This window comes from Gymnogyps californianus, chromosome 1, assembly GCF_018139145.2.
Source record: "Gymnogyps californianus isolate 813 chromosome 1, ASM1813914v2, whole genome shotgun sequence".
In the NCBI taxonomy this organism is placed as follows: domain Eukaryota; kingdom Metazoa; phylum Chordata; class Aves; order Accipitriformes; family Cathartidae; genus Gymnogyps; species Gymnogyps californianus.
The window spans coordinates 190,159,238-190,176,258 of NC_059471.1; the positions used below are offsets into that span (position 1 = coordinate 190,159,238).

Genomic DNA, 17,021 nt, shown 5'->3' on the forward strand with positions numbered 1-17,021 from the left:
GTTTAACAAAATTTTGGAATTTAGTTGGCTTACAGGCAGGCCAGTGTGTTGTGCATCAGAAGTACTAGGGCCTGTGAAGGACCCATGGATTTGCTCCTACTGGTGATGCACCAGTTGAAGTTGAGGAGAAGAATGAATAATAGTGCTCTTGCAGTAGGCTGAGAAATACAAATGAGAAATCAGAAGCCAGTACTATCAGGATACCAAGAGACCAAACATTTTCAGTATTTCAAATAAACTAATCAGAGTTTGCAGCTGGCGCACACATACGCAACTGGAGCTCATGTTTGCTACTGTTCACCTAAGTCTTGATGATTCAGCTGGGGTTGTTTAGATTTCCCTCCTCCTTTTTTTAATGGATAAAGATGATGCACTCTTTCTAGTATCTACCTGGAAGACTTCTGCAGAAAGTTAGGCCTTTTGTTGCTGAAAGTGTATCCATCTTCTCACCATTTTGATTTCCCCTAGGAATTTCTGGGATCAAATCTCTCAGCTGAGACAATTTTACATCCAGGGAATTTCACACCTCATTGTAGCACAACCATAGCATTTTCATTTAATTTTCATTTCACACTCTCCTGGGCAGAGAGGCATTTTCACAGATAGCTGTATCCTTACACTTACAGTCTTCAGAGTTTAAGACTGGGTCTTTGGTGTTTACAGAAGTCATCTGTGGAATGACCCGAGTGTCACTGAAGTTAGTAGTCACTTACTTGTAAACAGAGTCGCTGTGGGATGCAGATGTTTTCTGTGTAGCCTCTTCCCTTTGACTCTAGGTTGAATGTTTTGAAGCAATGCAGTTAATGATGGACTGCGATAGGTGAGGAATTTGTATACTCTGTGGTGACTCCATGTGGAGAAATAAACTTCTTGCTGTTGTTGATCCTTTTACAGAACAGTAGTCAGACTTCAATGGGAACTTTAAACTGCACCAGATGACCATAAGATAGATGCATGTACTCTGCATATCACTAGTAGCCAGAATTACCTGGAGCCTTTCATTTTCTGTTTTACCTTACTTGTGACTCTCGGAACATCATCTGAATTTATGGTCTGAGGCTGGGGAAGTTTGGATGGCAGTAATCATCAGTACCAGACAAAGGTGAAATTCTTCAAGTAACGTGAAGATTACTGTGCTTGCTGTGTTTGAGCCTGAAGTAAATTGTATCTTAATTTCAGAATATTTTCCTTTGTTGTATTGGTACTGTCTCAGAATTAATGTGCTGTTACGCCTAGATGGGAAAGAATATTTATATTCTTTTCCTGATTAGTTCCTCCTATAGGGGAAAAAGTACAATATATTTGTAGTGGTTCTTTAAAGAGGAAGAATAATAAAACTCTGACTGCGTTCTACGTGAAATATTATGCTACAAAACCAATGAGTCAGTGTGGTTTCAATCTGCTATTTTCAGTACTAACGGTATTCAGTTAGCCATTTTTAGTGAAGAAAACACCAAATTACAAAGCACATGGAAGTATCGTCATGCAAGTTGTACTTTTAGGAACCTGTTTTCTGACAAAAATGTCTTGAACTTAAACCATGGCAAAAATTCTCTTTGTTTTTCTCTTTTTAAATTTTATATTTGCTGTCGTGTGTGGAACGCTTGGAGTAAGTTTATACAGCTGAAAAGTAGTACTGTATATTGTGTGTACATCAAAATAAATTAATTCTTCAAAATTTAGAGACCCAAAGTAGTTTTTAATCTTTTGAACTTTGTATTTACTGATTAAAAAAATGAAAGATGAAGAGGGGCTCATGGTCACAGCAGAAGGCTTAGCTAAGCCTTCTAACATTTTTCTTCTTTAAATAACTATCCAGAGGAAAGAAAGGTCTGAATATGACTTACTTGTTCTGCATTCTGGTAATATCTGCAGTGCAAAAGTACCCACAAGTACCTTTCCCTGAAGGTGTTTTTGTAAACGACAAGGAAAAACAGGAGCCTATGACCTATTTGCATGTTGTTGTGGTGGTGGTGTTTTGTATTCCCTTTAAAAAAAAAAAAAAAAAGAATTCTTCATGATCCAAACTCAGAGGATCCCTTTGAAAAACATTCAAATGTCAAACAGCTATGGTCACTCAGGCTATTTCTAATACCGGTTTTGTTAACTCATTATACTGATGTGGTAGGCCTCCATAAATATTGAGGCTTGATTTAAGAGAATGATGAATTATTTGCCACCTGAGCCTAACTATTTTTAAATGAATTGTAGTGTTCTGGCATGTGAGACACATGTTTTTGTATGGAGACTGCTCTTGAAATTTGTGATCATGAAATGCAAACCCATGGCATTCTAACACAAGAGCTTTCAAATTCTGAGTTTTATGTCTGGACCTATGAAAATTAGAGGCTTAAATTTTACTTTTAAACCTAGTTCCCTCAAATTCTATACAGTATCTCGATTATCATATTTTTACTTTAATCTGAAGCTATAAATATTATGACACTTGTTTAGAGAAAATTGTAAAATTTAGCAATGCTAAGGTTAATTACAGCAGCATTTCAACTAAGAGACTATTTCCTGTTGCAGAGGTTCCTCAAGCTTAAGTGAGTTTTATTGATTTACAGCTCAGACTTAAGGTTGTATAATGTTTGCATAAAATGTTATGAAGTTTGCTTTTGGGACAAGTCAAGTAGAGCAAACTGTTAGGCAAGCCTATAAAATATGTGGCCTATGAGTCAGATTTGACCTTCAGGGCAAGTTTTTGCCCCTGAGAGACAGCATAAGCCCTTTGCCCGTTCCTCGTCGGAGCACGAGCAAGCCTGCCTTCATGTATGGGTAGCTCTGAAATACATCTTTCTTCAACAATAAAACCTCTTAGCCAGTTAGAAGGCATGTACCTTTTCCCATCTCCTTTCTTTATTAGGACAGATGCATATTTTAACTGCATTCTATAAGATGCAAGTTGAAATAAAATTCACATTTTAACAGAAAAGCAATGAAAGATGATTATGCTGACCAAAATTGGCCATACGAGCAGTGTCAAACCAGAGTGAACATCTTTTAGGTCTGTACCATTCAGAAATACAGGAGATTAGTGAACAATACTGGTTTTGCTTGAATTTCAAAATGAAGGAAACATTAAGTTTTGGTGAGAAGATTTGGGATCAGCCTGCCTGGAAACGTTTGTCTGAGTGATCAAAATGAGTTTTTCACAGAGGTGATATAAAAAAATATTTGGATGGTGACGCAGGATACGGAGCTAACTTTGGGTAATGCACATGTAGTTTTCATATATGTAATTTTGTTAAATTATACCAGCTAATTTAACAATTTAGTATTTCCTAGCTCACTTTGTAACTGTGACTTTATAAAGTATTTCCCTACCTCAATATATAGTCTTTTTACTGTGTGGTGACTTTTTAGTGATAATAGTCACTATCATATTTATAATGTAAAATCAGTATTGAGAAATATTTTTATATGGGAATAGATCTTTCAGTGGGACTATACACTAATCACTCCGTAAAGTATCTAGCAGTGTACGTTCATGCATCTGAAGTAGTTATAAAGATCTACATCTTCCGTAACAGTCTTCATCACAGCCATTCTGTAAACTGTTCTGTGCTGGATCAAGAGTTGGAAACTTGAAACTAGTGTGAGTTTTATGTTTACAACAAATAAGACAGTGTTTAACTTTGGAAAGATATGGAAGGGAAAAAAACAACACACAACACCATTTTAAAGGAGGAATTCTAATAAAAGTTATCTTTTTTTCTCCCTTCCTCTTCTTGTTCCTTTGCTTTGACTGTTACTTCATCTACTTCTCTGTCCACTTGATTTTCTGATTCCCATCTGTAGGGTAGTGTTGTGCCTGAGGATTTTTTTCCCTACAATTTAATCGATAAACTCAATCTTAATTTTAAATAAATCACCCTTTGGTTTTGACCGTTTGTGTATTACAGAGCATCTGCTACTCTAGCTCTGTGAGAAGAACAGCCTAATGGAAAGACCTCATTTGCTGTGCTGTGCTCCCTCCTTGAACAACAGAAGATAACCTGGCAAAAGCTTTCTTTTGTTATCACGTTTGCATCCACACCAGAGATTCTGCTGGAATAGCTGGAACAGGGCAAGAAGTTTAGGTCTCGTTATCAATATTTTTTTGGATATTTGAGGAACAGGTCCTTATGGAAAAGGAGAGAAGACTTGTTTGATAGCACAGGGAAGGTTCCCGTAGAATAATCCACTTTGCTCTCAAAACTTAAACTCAGAGTTAGAAATCCATTTCACAATGACTACAATGGAATGGCACTTCAAATTTTGATCATTAAAAAAAAAAAATCCTTTAGAAATTATGGTAATTTTGGCAGAAACTAAAGGATATGTATTGGTGATAGGATAGAAAGAGAAGTGGTAGCTATCGTGGTAGAGTCAAAGTTGGAAGAGTGCTGAAGGTTTGTTCCCATTCTTAATAAATTGTTCTGTATCCTCTTTCCCATATTTATTTTATAAAGTAAAAAGAGAGAGAAAAGACTGACCCATCCCTATTATAGTTACTGTCTCTAAGCCATTTTTCTCTTTTCTGTTTGCATAATTTTCGCTAGTCCCCCCTTTCCCTCTTTTTGTTGTTTGTTTGTTTGAACAGTCTTTTTTTCATGTTTCCCCACTTCTTTCTCTATTGCAATTACATATTTGTAAGCAATGACAGGAAGGTTGTGCTTAGAGGCTGACTGGAAATGTTTTTAAAGTGCTTCAGTATAAAGGCCTGTTCACTTCGGCTTCTGTGTGTTAACATCGACATTTAAGCTATTTTGTAAGTAGCAATGAACCTTCTTATTAGAATGAGTATTTTGACTATTAGAGAATTAACAGTAAATTAAATATTATGAAAAGATAATGTGCATTCAGGAAAAAAACAAAACAAGTGTTAAATATTACAACACTGAAAATCTTAGCTTCTGGAGTCATGTGATTATGTGAGATTTAAATTTTCATAAAATAAACAAAAAATAAACCTCGTCTTAGTCTGTAGCTACTGACAAAAGCTGAAAGTTAAAGACTCAAAATTGAGAATGCCAATAAAAAGGATGTATTTAAAAATAAAATGCTGATTATTTTTGAGAAGTTTGGCTAGGCAGTACTGCATTGTACAGAAACAAGGAATTTTGTCTAATTAGCATAACACTAATTAAATATAAGGTGGTAGGGAGATGTTCCCATTGTGAGTTGTTAATTCCAGCAGCCTAAGAAAATGGTGTGGCACGATAAAATGTAGCTAGTTATGCTGAAGGAACAGTAAAGAAAAGGGTGCTGGAATTAACTCCAAGTGGCAGGGCTATGGCAGCAGTGCAAATAAAATGGCAGATGGCATGAATCTTCAGTAGAGTGGATAAGGATGTACCAAAACCAGTGCAGTTCTGTCCTTTTGGCAGTTGTTTGAATGGTTTCCTAAGAGCTTTTTTGTTCGGGGCCAAGAAACGCAAGGAGTGAGGCTGAGATGTTTCCCAAGCAGGGAACAGCTGCACAGCACAAAGGGACGGAGGCAGCAGTTTGGCTCACCCATCACCAGCCTGGTCGAGCTGCTGCTGCTGCTGCTGCTGCTGCTGCTGACATGAATGCTTTTGTGGGGCTGAAGGCTTGTGTAAGCAGCGAAGGAAGGCTGTTTGCATGTGATGTAGTTGCTGTCTTTGCTGTGAGACAAGGGTTGCTGCTGTACTTTGGATCTTTTTGGGTAAGAGGAGGTTGCTGCCTCAGCTGTGACTTTTTAAAGCTCTTGAATTGTTAAAGGGAAAAAATAGTGTAACTGTAAATTCTAATGCTTTCACTTAAAATGCTGTTTCTTTTCTGTGAAATCCTTCAGCTTATTTGCAAAACCTTGTAACAAAAGGTTTTTAAATGTAAAAATGGACACTTCTCAGTATTGTGAATAACGTTGACATAGCACAGATTTCCCTGCTGTATCTGCACGCCATTTAAAAAAAAGTAATTGTGATTAGTGTACAGAAGGATTTTCTTTTTCTCTGCAAATAAAGGGAAATACGTCTTCTAAATAAGACAAAACAAAAGGTTTTCAGAAAAAAGATCCTTGTTGCAAGAAGCACTGATTCAAAGCATGGGCCTCATCCAAATTTAAATGCTACTTAGAAGTATTTTTAAACAAAAGGTGAACTAAATAAACTTCAGTGGGCCAAATTACATAGTTTTATAAGTTGAAAGAAATATTTTTTATATTTTTAATAGAGAATGAAAATGATTCCATATGTAATGTTGAATGTTTTTAAACATGTTGAAATAAGAATACTCCCTTTCTCTATGTTAGAGATAAAAAACAGTATTCTGCTGCTATTCAGTCAGTTCTGCAGTATAAGGACTTGCAGGTGCTACTGGCCTCTACTATATTGAAATCATTTGAGCACAATAATTTCATAGAGATTTATATCTTGTTTCATGAACAGAGTGGAGAATCAGGATTTTAGCTCAGTTGTGGGATGAAAGAAAAAAATTTTGCAGGTAATTTCATCCCGTTAAGAAAATTTACCTGTTTCTGCAGATAATCTGATGCTTTGTCCTTTGCGTTAATGCGTTTGTTTCTCTGAATTTTTGTGCTTGCAGCAGTTGGTCACTGATGTGACACTGTGTTTTTCTAGCAGGACAGATTTATAACTGCATGGCTTAGATATCAGTGCTTTCTTGTGAATTGTTTGAGCAGCTTATGCTTTGCTTCCTTTCAGGAAACTAAGTGCATCATTTTTACAGGAAGTTCGGTCTTCACCAGGCATGGTCAGCAATCTGACTTTTGCACTGCTCTGAGGGATGTGTGCATGAGCAGCAGGCAGAAACTCATTTAGCTTTTTTTTTTTTTTTTACTATATTGAATTCATGTAATGGAGGTCGTGTATGAAAACTTGGCCAGGATGGGTGGGTTTGTCCAGCTGAGTCAGAAAGTGGACTTCCTAGATCATTTTGGTAGAATACAGTACATAAGAAGTAGGTAAAAAACATTTTCCTTTGTGCTAAGTATTTGTGACAATGATTACGTGTTAAGCACATTCAGCTTTTAACTGAACACACAAATCTCTCAGTTGATAAATTTTTACATTCTGAAATAGAACATTGCTTTTCCCTTCACCATATGAAACTACTGTTTTGGTGTAAAACAAAGTTAAACTGCCTGTGGGGTGGGGAAGGGGAAGGGCAGTGAGCTCTGATGCAGAGATGCAGCCTTTAGTCCATGGTTGCTTGCAGTTTTGAATCTAGGCAAGGAAAAAAGAGAATTTAGGCTTTTCAGGGACTCTTATCAGCGGACTTTTCAAGGTGTATTCTCAAGAATCTGATTTGTACAGCTTGCACAAAAAATTTTGGGTGAGATTGTGCCATATCTCTTCAAGGCACACCAAAACAGTTAGTTCAAAAAAGGAAAAAGAGCTCTCATTTCTGGGTCCTCCTGATGCCAAGCTGGTGCGTTAGTGGCATAAAGCAGCCCAAGAGCCAGCTTTGGTTATGGTAGCTCTACCTGGACTTTCTGTGTGTGACTCAAAATCCTTCGGTGACCTGGGGTCCCTGGAGTGCTTTGGGATGGGGAAGCCCCGCTCATCAAGCCCATGGGCATAGCAGCCAGGTGGATTGGTGACGGGGGTCCTGTGCCCATCTCCTAGACCCTGCTTGTCACAAGGGAATTCCTGTAGCTGAAGGACATCCGTAGCAGAGACTAACCCTTCTCAGTGTGTTTAGTGTTGTCTGTGCAGATATGCATTGCTTCTCTTTCTCCTCACACTTTGCCTTTTCAGGATTGGGAAATAAGACACTTGCTGCACTCTCTACTATGTTTCCCCATCTTTTTTCTCCTGCTGACAATCACTCTATTAACTATCCAGTCTGTAGTAACGACAAGCTGGGTCATGAAGAGTTATTGTTGTGGACCTCAAGTCCTCGCCCTGCTTTTCTGACACAGAATTTCCATTTTCCATCATGCTGCTATTGCTGAATGTGGCTGATTTTTGGCCTGGGCTCCAGGAGCTTCTCTGACCTTGAGCAGAAGGGGAACTATTGCTTCAGTGCTAGATCACTGTATAAGTACGATGTGTTTATATTCGTTTTATTTCATTGCTTATCAATTAGTGATTTATCATTTAATTCTTTACTTACTTGTAAGATTTGTAGCAAATACTTCAGCTCTAGTATTGAAGAAGCTGAAGTTGTGAATTTTTTTTTTTCTTCTTCCCTACTCTTTTCTGCCCTCACAGACTGAAGTGGCTTAGCTCACTATGTATTTTTTCCCTTTCTGTCTGCTTCCCCTCCAGTGCTGTCTTCTTCTGGGTGGTTGCTATCTGCTCTTTTTTCTTTTGATGTTTTTGCCCTGCTATTGTTTTAATAATGTAAAATCCCAAGTTTTAGCCTGTTCCTCGTGGTTACTGCCCATTTGCTTCCCCTGTTCCATTTTCCTTGCAGCCGTGCTTTCTCTCGTTCTTCCTTTGGTTTTCTGGTACTTGGTATCAACTGATGCCAAACTTAGCATCAGCTCTATGTTGCGAGAAAGAATAGCAGAGGGAAAATATGTGCAGCAAAGGGATCAGAAACTCAGTTATCAATGTATGTATTACTATTTTTGTACTGATATTCTGTGTTTTCCTGCTACCTTTTTACATTACCCTCTGTCATGGTTTAACCCCAGCCAGCAGCTAAGCACCACGCAGCCGCTCCCTCAGTCCCCCCCGGCTCCCAGTGGGATGGGGAGGAGAATCGGGGAAAAAAGGTAAAAGTCGTGGGTTGAGATACGAACAGTTTAATAATTAAAGTAAAATATAATGCTAACAATAATAATGAAATATAATAATAGTAATTGTAATGAAAAGGAATATAACAAAAAAAAGGGGGGGGGGGGAGAAAAAAAACCACCAGTGATGCACAATGCAATTGCTCACCACGCACTGACTGATGCCCGAGCAGCGATCCACCCCTCCCGGCCAGCTCCCCCTGGTTTATATACTGGGCATGATGTTCTATGGTATGGAATATCCCTTTGGCTAGTTCAGGTCAGCTGTCCTGGCCGTGCTTCCTCCCAGCTTCTTGTACACCTGGCAGAGCGTGGGAAACTGAAAATCCTTAACTTAAGATAAATGCTACTTAGTAACAACTAAAACATCAGCGTGTTATCAACATTATTCTCACACTAAATCCAAAACACAGCACTGTACCAGCTACTAAGAAGAGAGTTAACTCTATCCCAGCCGAAACCAGGACACCTCTCTTTGTTGCTGTCATTCTGTTTTTATTCCTATTTTTTATTTCTGCATCTTGTTAGTTTTGTTAATAGTAGCATTGGGTATTACTTAAAATTATAGAGATGACAAAAGAGGGAGCACTGAGAGCAGGGGGTCAGATTCACACTTGAGGTGGAGCACTTTTTGGAGTCTTCTGAAATTCTGTCACTTATATGGGTGGAGGACTAGAAATCAAGGGAGCAGTGAACATTAAGAGAATTGCGCGTTCCAAGCATTTGCCTTCATGTTCTTTTTAAAACCAAGTACAGTCAGTTTTTATGTATATTTGTATGAGTTTAACTGAACACTGTAATCTCATCATCTGAAGACTCAGTATATACGGTCAGTGGAGAATAAACCTGACCTTTGTGTATTTTCTCACTCAGAGGTGAATGGTGAACGGGCTAAGCTGACAAGCTATTTGCCTCACCATCCCACGTTCTTTCGTGCAGTGAAACAGTGTCTAGTTTGTCAGTGGTTGCTGGGGTTTTGAGGAAGGGAGCAGGAGATGCTGGAGCCAAGGGGACCTGTTTGTGCACTTGCCCAGGTTACGGCGGTTAATGACATTGAGGTTATCTCTCCTGTCTGGTACATCCTGCTGTGCTGCTTATGAGGCAGTACCCAGCAAGCGATATCCTGTTGTTTGTAGCTTCTCTTTGATGTTTATTATTTGATTTGGGAACAAGTAACAGAATGGTGAGGGGCATCAAAACTGTTCCAAATATTTGACTTAATGTCTCAAATTCCATGGGACACCAGTGTGTCTTTCTGCAGTGATATAACCATATGTTGTAATAGGTACTAATTGCATAACTGCTGTAATTGTCATGCCAACAGCTTGGATTACCTTTTTTGCGTCTAGTGGTTAATTAACCTTCCTTTTAAAATTAGAGCTCCAGAAGCAAACCGTTCTGTTCCTCAGTGAGATGGGATTGTATTGGGTTTTCACCCCTTTATATCCTTTATAGTTTGGGGGACTGTCTTCACATTTATTAAATTACTGATTATTTGTGTTGGAGAAATAGATCACTTTCAGCACTTTAGAAATTAACAAAAAGCCTAATTCTCTGATTCTTAATGTGTTTATTATTTTGTTCTCAAATTCAATTTCTACAAGCTACTGTGCATTATAAAGCAAGATTTAACAAAAAAAAAAATCAAGTAGATTAAGATGCCTCTTAGTAAGTTATCTATGTAGAAAACATAGGATGAAATAACTAGGCATTTCACCTTAAATACGAAGAACCCCCAGCTTCAGTAGTAATTAATGAACATATAAAACACCGTAAATATGCCCATGGAATGTTGGAATGGTGACCACGAGTTAACCTGCCATTGCACACGTCTGTGCAACGATTACCACTGCTGTAAGCAGTTGTAATGCTATGAAACATAAGAGCAAATACACTGCAGTTCTTTTCCAGTCCTCTAGCAGAATGTATGAGGAGAAAAATGGATAGATAGATATTGCAAATGGAAAGCTTGCAGTAAAATTTCCCAATTTTGAACACAGTTTTATATAGAAATTTATTCCCTAGGTGTCTGGGTGCCTGTTACCTATAATGTCCTGTTTTGTGTTTGGCTCTTTTCTTGGATTTTTCATGGTGAGCTACTGCTGTTCACTCTCAAGAAGTGAAAAACTGTATGCTACAGTAACAACTATATCCCACTTTATGTAGATGTGGCTTAACAATATTGCATTATGTGAATCATCTTTATTTCTAACTATATTGTGATCTAGCAAGAATTTCCAAATCTTCTGGAAAGTTTATCATAGATGCCAATATTTGCAGTCTCACAAAACATTGCTAATGATGGCAAGATTTGTGTATGATAAAGGAGAATTTACTGATAATCTAATGGTAATTAGGAGACAAAAGGATATTTGGATTTTGAGATAATTGTTGAAAGATAGGTAGTTAAAAATGTTAAGGATTTACTCAGTTCAGCAATGATTAAAAATTTTCTGTCGCTATCATTAAAAAAAATCAGCAGGCATTTCTGCATTTTGCAAAAACATGTCAGGAAAGAGGATTTGTAAATAGAGAAATTCACTCCACATTTTCAGTGGGAATGCCTATCAACTTTGTAAACCTCTGGCTACCAGTCCTTTTCATGCTTCCCTGTGGTAACTGCTTCGTTCTGGGTATGTCAAAGACATCTTTATACAATTCCTGCAACCCTTCAAACAGTGTGTAAGGTCCTGCAGTGCTTCCAAAGGAAGGCACTGCAGGTGTCTTTGCACAGATTTAAGAGTATTCCTGGCACCTTCTTGTGCACTTGTGTCACCTTCTCAACCCATAAACACACATGCACACATGCGTTTGCCATTCTCGTCAGCCCTTCACCGACTGAGAGCTGACAGGATAAAATGTCTTTTCCCTTTGTCCCCTGCCAGCCCCATTTCTGTTATACCTGGTGCTCCCTGAATGTGTTCTCAGACGTATTTTAACAAAGTGTTCTCAGTGTGGGTCCTGTAAAACTCGTACCAGCAATTTTACTACAGTATTTTCATTACAAAGGACATCCTGTTTCATAATAATATATTATATTCATTTTGAAGATGTCCTTATGTCTTACAAGAAGCAATTCTAAAAAGGTGGTTGATGCTGTTAGTTGGTACTTTGTTTTCCTTGTAAAGTCAGCATGGTATAAAAAATTCAGTGTAAAAAATTGATTTTAAAAGATAGATTGTACCTTGATGGTACCTTGTTATTTAGTTAATGTATGCCTTCTGTGATATGGAACCTGCAGTATATGCTATTTATGTCCTCGAAAATATTCAAAAATAATTGCTGACAAAAGCCACTTCATAGGTTGACTCAGAGGTACATCTTGTAATCTGAATGTTAATATTCTGGATAGCTAGGCAGAGAAAACTATTGATGTAGTTTGAAGATCCATGTAGAGACTAGTCAGGATTTTAGTTAGAAAAGTGGGGAGGGAGAGAGATTGAGATATTTAAGTTCTCCCAGCTTCACTGGAATTTTATGCTTATTGAGCGTATGAATGCATACAATTTGTAATATTTTTGAAAAGGTAAGATTTTTTGCTAGTCAGTTGGAAATGTTGCCTTTTATATCTCAGGAATTTATGTCTTTTCCAGAAGCAATTTGGAATCACCTTAATTTTACTCTAGAATCCAGGCAGCCCCTGGTTTTACTGTGCAATCCATGACTATCTGTCATCTGCTTTATTTTTCCCCTCAAGCTTAGGTCTATGTTACAAAGACGCACTGATAAAAAACAGAGGCCTGATTCTTAACTCCCTTGCACATCGTCTCTTCCATATGATCCATGCAGAGGGAGTAGGAGCAGCTACCACTGAGATCAAACAATTTCCGCAGCTCAAATTAGCATGTAGATCTTGGCTTTCAGCATTAATGGACCCAAGCAGGACCTCTGTATTTCCTAAAAAGGGCTCATCCTCTTATTGTGGTTGCAACTGTTTTGGGAGGCAGAGAAGTGTTGAGGATCTATTCAAACGAAATGATACTTTGTATTTTCTCAATATTTGACAATACCAAAGGTTACATTTTTTTACACCCAGGAGTTGTGCATTTTGTTCCTTCCCAGTCCACCTGCAAAAATATTGCTTCTGTGGCCTGATCTGATGTCATAAACTATTGTGTCATAAACGAAGAAAAACAGCATGCTTAACTCTCTGGGTATGCAATCAGATGACGCAGGCTGTAAACTGGAAAGTATTTTTTCCATCGGTGGCATTGGCCAGCCTGGAAAACTCCACGGGCATCTGTATCAGCTGCCTCGGAATTGCTTTTGATGTGATTAGGCTACTAATTAGCTGTCTCAATTCTTCTCGCCCTCCTGATGTTTTCTTTTGATTCACTTTGACTCCGAGGAGTCTGTGTTCTGTGTTTGTTTGTTTTTGTGTTTTGTCTAAAATCCCTAATGATAGCTTAGACTGTCCTCTTTTGGTTGAGAGTTTCCCTGTGTTGACATATGTTTTTCTGTTAAATGCATATATCAGGATTTTTCTCCTAAGAATAGCTGTTATTTTGCAAGGTGTAAACAATGTATTGTCAGTGTGCATATGTATGTGCATATTCATTTAAACTGTGCTAAGGATTTTACTGTCTGAAGGAGAATATGCATAGTTACTTCAAAACCATCAAAACCGTAGTAAATGTTTAGTACTCGAATATTTATTCGCCAGATCGTAACCTCACAATTAAATTGTTATGTAAAGTCAGTTAAATAACAGCAGAAGTTATTGTATTAAGGCCCACTTTGCAAGGAAACCAATGACAAGGAAGCAGTGAAACACGCTAATAGATTATATGCTATAGCAATATATTGCCTTTTTATTGCTTTTCCACAGGCAGCAGATTCATGTATAGTTATTACTAGCTACATTATCTGCTAGTTTTCTATCAAAAAAGATTCAGTCTATTGAATCATTAATCCAATATTTATCATTCTTATTGAAAATCCACTAGTGTTAGCACTGTATAAAATATTGACTTAAATCTACTGGTTTTGCTAAAGATTAAAAACATATTAACCTAAAAAGCACAGTATTTCTTAGGACATTTGAAACTATTCATTGTGGATGTGGATGTTTGAAATGACAATATTTCTATGTTGTGTGAGGAATGTTTTTTTTTTTTTAAATCTTTAACATATAGTAAGTGACCAATGCCATCCTGATTTAAAGATGCTGAATGTTCATCCAACTCATATTTGAAATTTTGATGTGTATTGCATTAGTTACTGAATATCAAGAATAAAATTTTTGCTCATACATGAGTGTAAAATGGGATCTTTTGTAGCGGCACATGGCCTGTTTAGAATGATATAACAGGCGCTGAATGTTCACATATCAAACAAAATGCCATCTTTCTGTAGAAAAGAGGTGTCAAAAAGTTTCTTTGTACCTTTAACGCATGTGATTATGTAGTACAAAATGCAGAGTTTGTAAAATTTCTTGAATATACAGGCAAAAAATGAATAATTCAAAACAACTCATAAGTTCTACATTCTATTGTATCTTTTATAACGCAGGCAGAAGATAGCATTGTGTTCCCAGTAGAGCTGAATTTGCACAAGTTACACCTCTGAAAATGCCAGATGGTCTATGGTCTACTTTTGAGAGCTGTCACATATGTAAAGATTTGAAAAAAGAAAGACAGCTGAATGAGAGCAGTGGATCATTAAAGAGAGAGTGAGAGTCCCTGGGTATCACTGTGTTTTAAGAAGCATTGTGTCGTTCCCCATATTACACTTTTTTTTTTAAGATATACACAACCTTTAAAAAATAAGGTAAAAATATTTCTGTTTTAAACTGAGTGGTTGTGGCTTAATCTTGGAACTGTCAATTGCTTTTGTTCTTTATGCTAGAATGCGGTCATATGGTTCCTAATTGGTTTCAAGTGTGTTTTAACCATAAGATTCAAGTCTCCCTAGTGCAAAATTATCAATAAAGTTAAAATAAATTTAAATTGAGATAACTAATCCATTTGGGGTTTTATTCCATTTTGATTTGACCTGCGTATCACATGTGAATACTGTAAAGCCAGTCAGCTAAAAAGTTGTATGTTAATGCTAAAAGACTGAAGTAAGAGTACTTTGGGAACAGGATTATTTAATAAAAAATATAAAAAAACCCCAAACCACCAAAAAACTCCCCAAACCCTTAGTAAAAATAATAATGAAAGCAAAAACATATAACTGTTTAGATTCCCCAAGACTTCCCATTCACTCACAGTTTGACAGAAACACAGCTAATTTTGAAGACTGAATTTTGGATAATTTGTCAAGTTACTGTATTGTAGCAAAGCACCAAAAATATACAAACAATTGTAAGCTGCCACCACCAATTTAGCTGGCTTGGAAAAGGTCATAACTGTCAGTTTTAGAAACTTGCATGTCCAGACATACAGAATTTTTAGTATAGTCTATTGCTTTTATTTATTGAGGAAGGTTAACCCCTCCCCAGTAATTCTAGGTTACTGGTGCAACTGCACCACTCCACAGTTGGGAATCATAGGCGGCGCAGTTTGAGGAAACATCGTTACACGGAACATGAAAAACACTATTCCTTAATAGTACAATTTACATTTGAGTGGGATAATGACAATAAAGCTATGGGGAGCTATGAGTATGAACACTGAATTTTAGAGAGTAAAATTTTGATTCCTGATGTTGCCAAAGATTTCATTTTTGACTGTGGTTAGGTCTACATTGACTATTTTTAAAAGGGAAGGAATATCTTTTGATTTTTAAGAAAATTAGACCTACATGAAGGGTTCCTGGTAGTATACTTTTAATGAATCCTGTTCAGGTAGGAGAAAACTCTCTTAAAAATTTGTTATGGGGCCTTTACGGAAGTCTGGAAATGTTGACAGAATATATACTACAAATTGAATTCCAGAGTGAAGAAGGTGCCTTGATTATGCTTCTGTTCATAGGTTTTGCAAACACTAATGCCAAATTGAAAGGAGCAGCAGTTTCAATATTGCCAATGAAAAACTTTTTGGGCAACAGTTAGTTGTTCAGGTGTCAGATAGTGTTGTGCTCCTACTCTGTTGGCTTGGAGGTTCATGAGCACTTACTGCTGGTAATGGAAGGGAATGATCTTTGTCTTCCCTGCAACATCTTCGGGGATGCTAAAGCATAAATGTTTCCCCCAGCCGTCCCTTTCTTTCCTGCAACACAAAATTATCACTTTTGTAAAGTAGGTTCAATCAGGGTTACTCTGACCTAGATAGATGTGGGCAGTCTAGGGTATCTTCTTAAAATCTGAGTTGCTATGACTGAAAAAATCAAATGGCAAGAAAAAATGAACCAGTTCATATTTAAACTATTATGAAAAGTATCTCCTTTTGCCTGTGAGTGTGACCAGGACTTAAAGTTTAAGATTTATCTGAAATTTAATCTGGACAAGTTTAAGATAGTTGGAGGAAACAATCTGAGAATGGTATCAGTGTCCTTGAAAAAGGGAGGCATTGAGGGTTTGTTAGGCAAATTCAGAACTGAGAGTCTTTTTAGAGACCGTGTTTATCTGTGTGTCCCAGTAGTATTTGTCCGAAAGTTTGGTCACTTGTACCTGAACTGAGCAGTGGAGATGTTTCTTTTAGAGGAAGCTAACTATAACTGTCTATACATATTGGTATCTTGCACACAGTGTAAGCTACATATGAAGCTATACTGTGAAATCATCTGAAAATGGATGTGAATCATCTGAAAAGAGAATGAACTGCAGCACTGTTTTGCTTTACTGCTGGCACTGTCTAATCTCTCTTCAGTTGTGTGTTCAGTAGAATCTGGGCTTTTTCCTTGACATTAGATTTATAAATAGTTGAAGATCGGACTGTCTGAAAACCTCTTTATGTCCAAGCATGAGACAGTAGTGTTTTGATTAGGAGAGGTGATTGGGCTGATGCTTTTTGATTATGAAATCTTGTTGTGTTACTATGTGTATAGTTTAATTAGTTTTTGAATGAAGTCTGCGTTTTTTTTCTAAATAAGAATCTCTAATTGGAAACCACTTTTTTTATTAAAAAGCTTTACATAAAAAAAAAAAATCCTGCATCTTTTCTTTTCTTTAGATACAGACTTTAAATACATAGACAATGTATTTTCCATGTTATTAAAAATACACTCCTTTATGATACAGTAGCTCAACAAAGAATGGTCAAGTATCATGCCCTCTCATTAGAATGGGTTTATAACAGGTACTCTTGGAGTCTTAACCAGACCACTGCAGATTCCTGCCTTGACAGGTTTTGTATTTTTTTCCTTTGACCATTTCAGTTTGTTGCCATTAAAGCCCCAACTGGCCCATTACAGCTATTTTTAA

At 37.2% G+C, this 17,021-nt stretch overlaps 1 protein-coding gene across 2 annotated transcripts in view; it reads left to right on the forward strand.

Moving 5' to 3' along the window:
• MDFIC (MyoD family inhibitor domain containing) overlaps window positions 1–17,021 on the forward strand; it is a 54,390-nt gene that overhangs the window by 20,289 nt on the left and 17,080 nt on the right. The gene's annotated exons all lie outside the window — the stretch shown is intronic.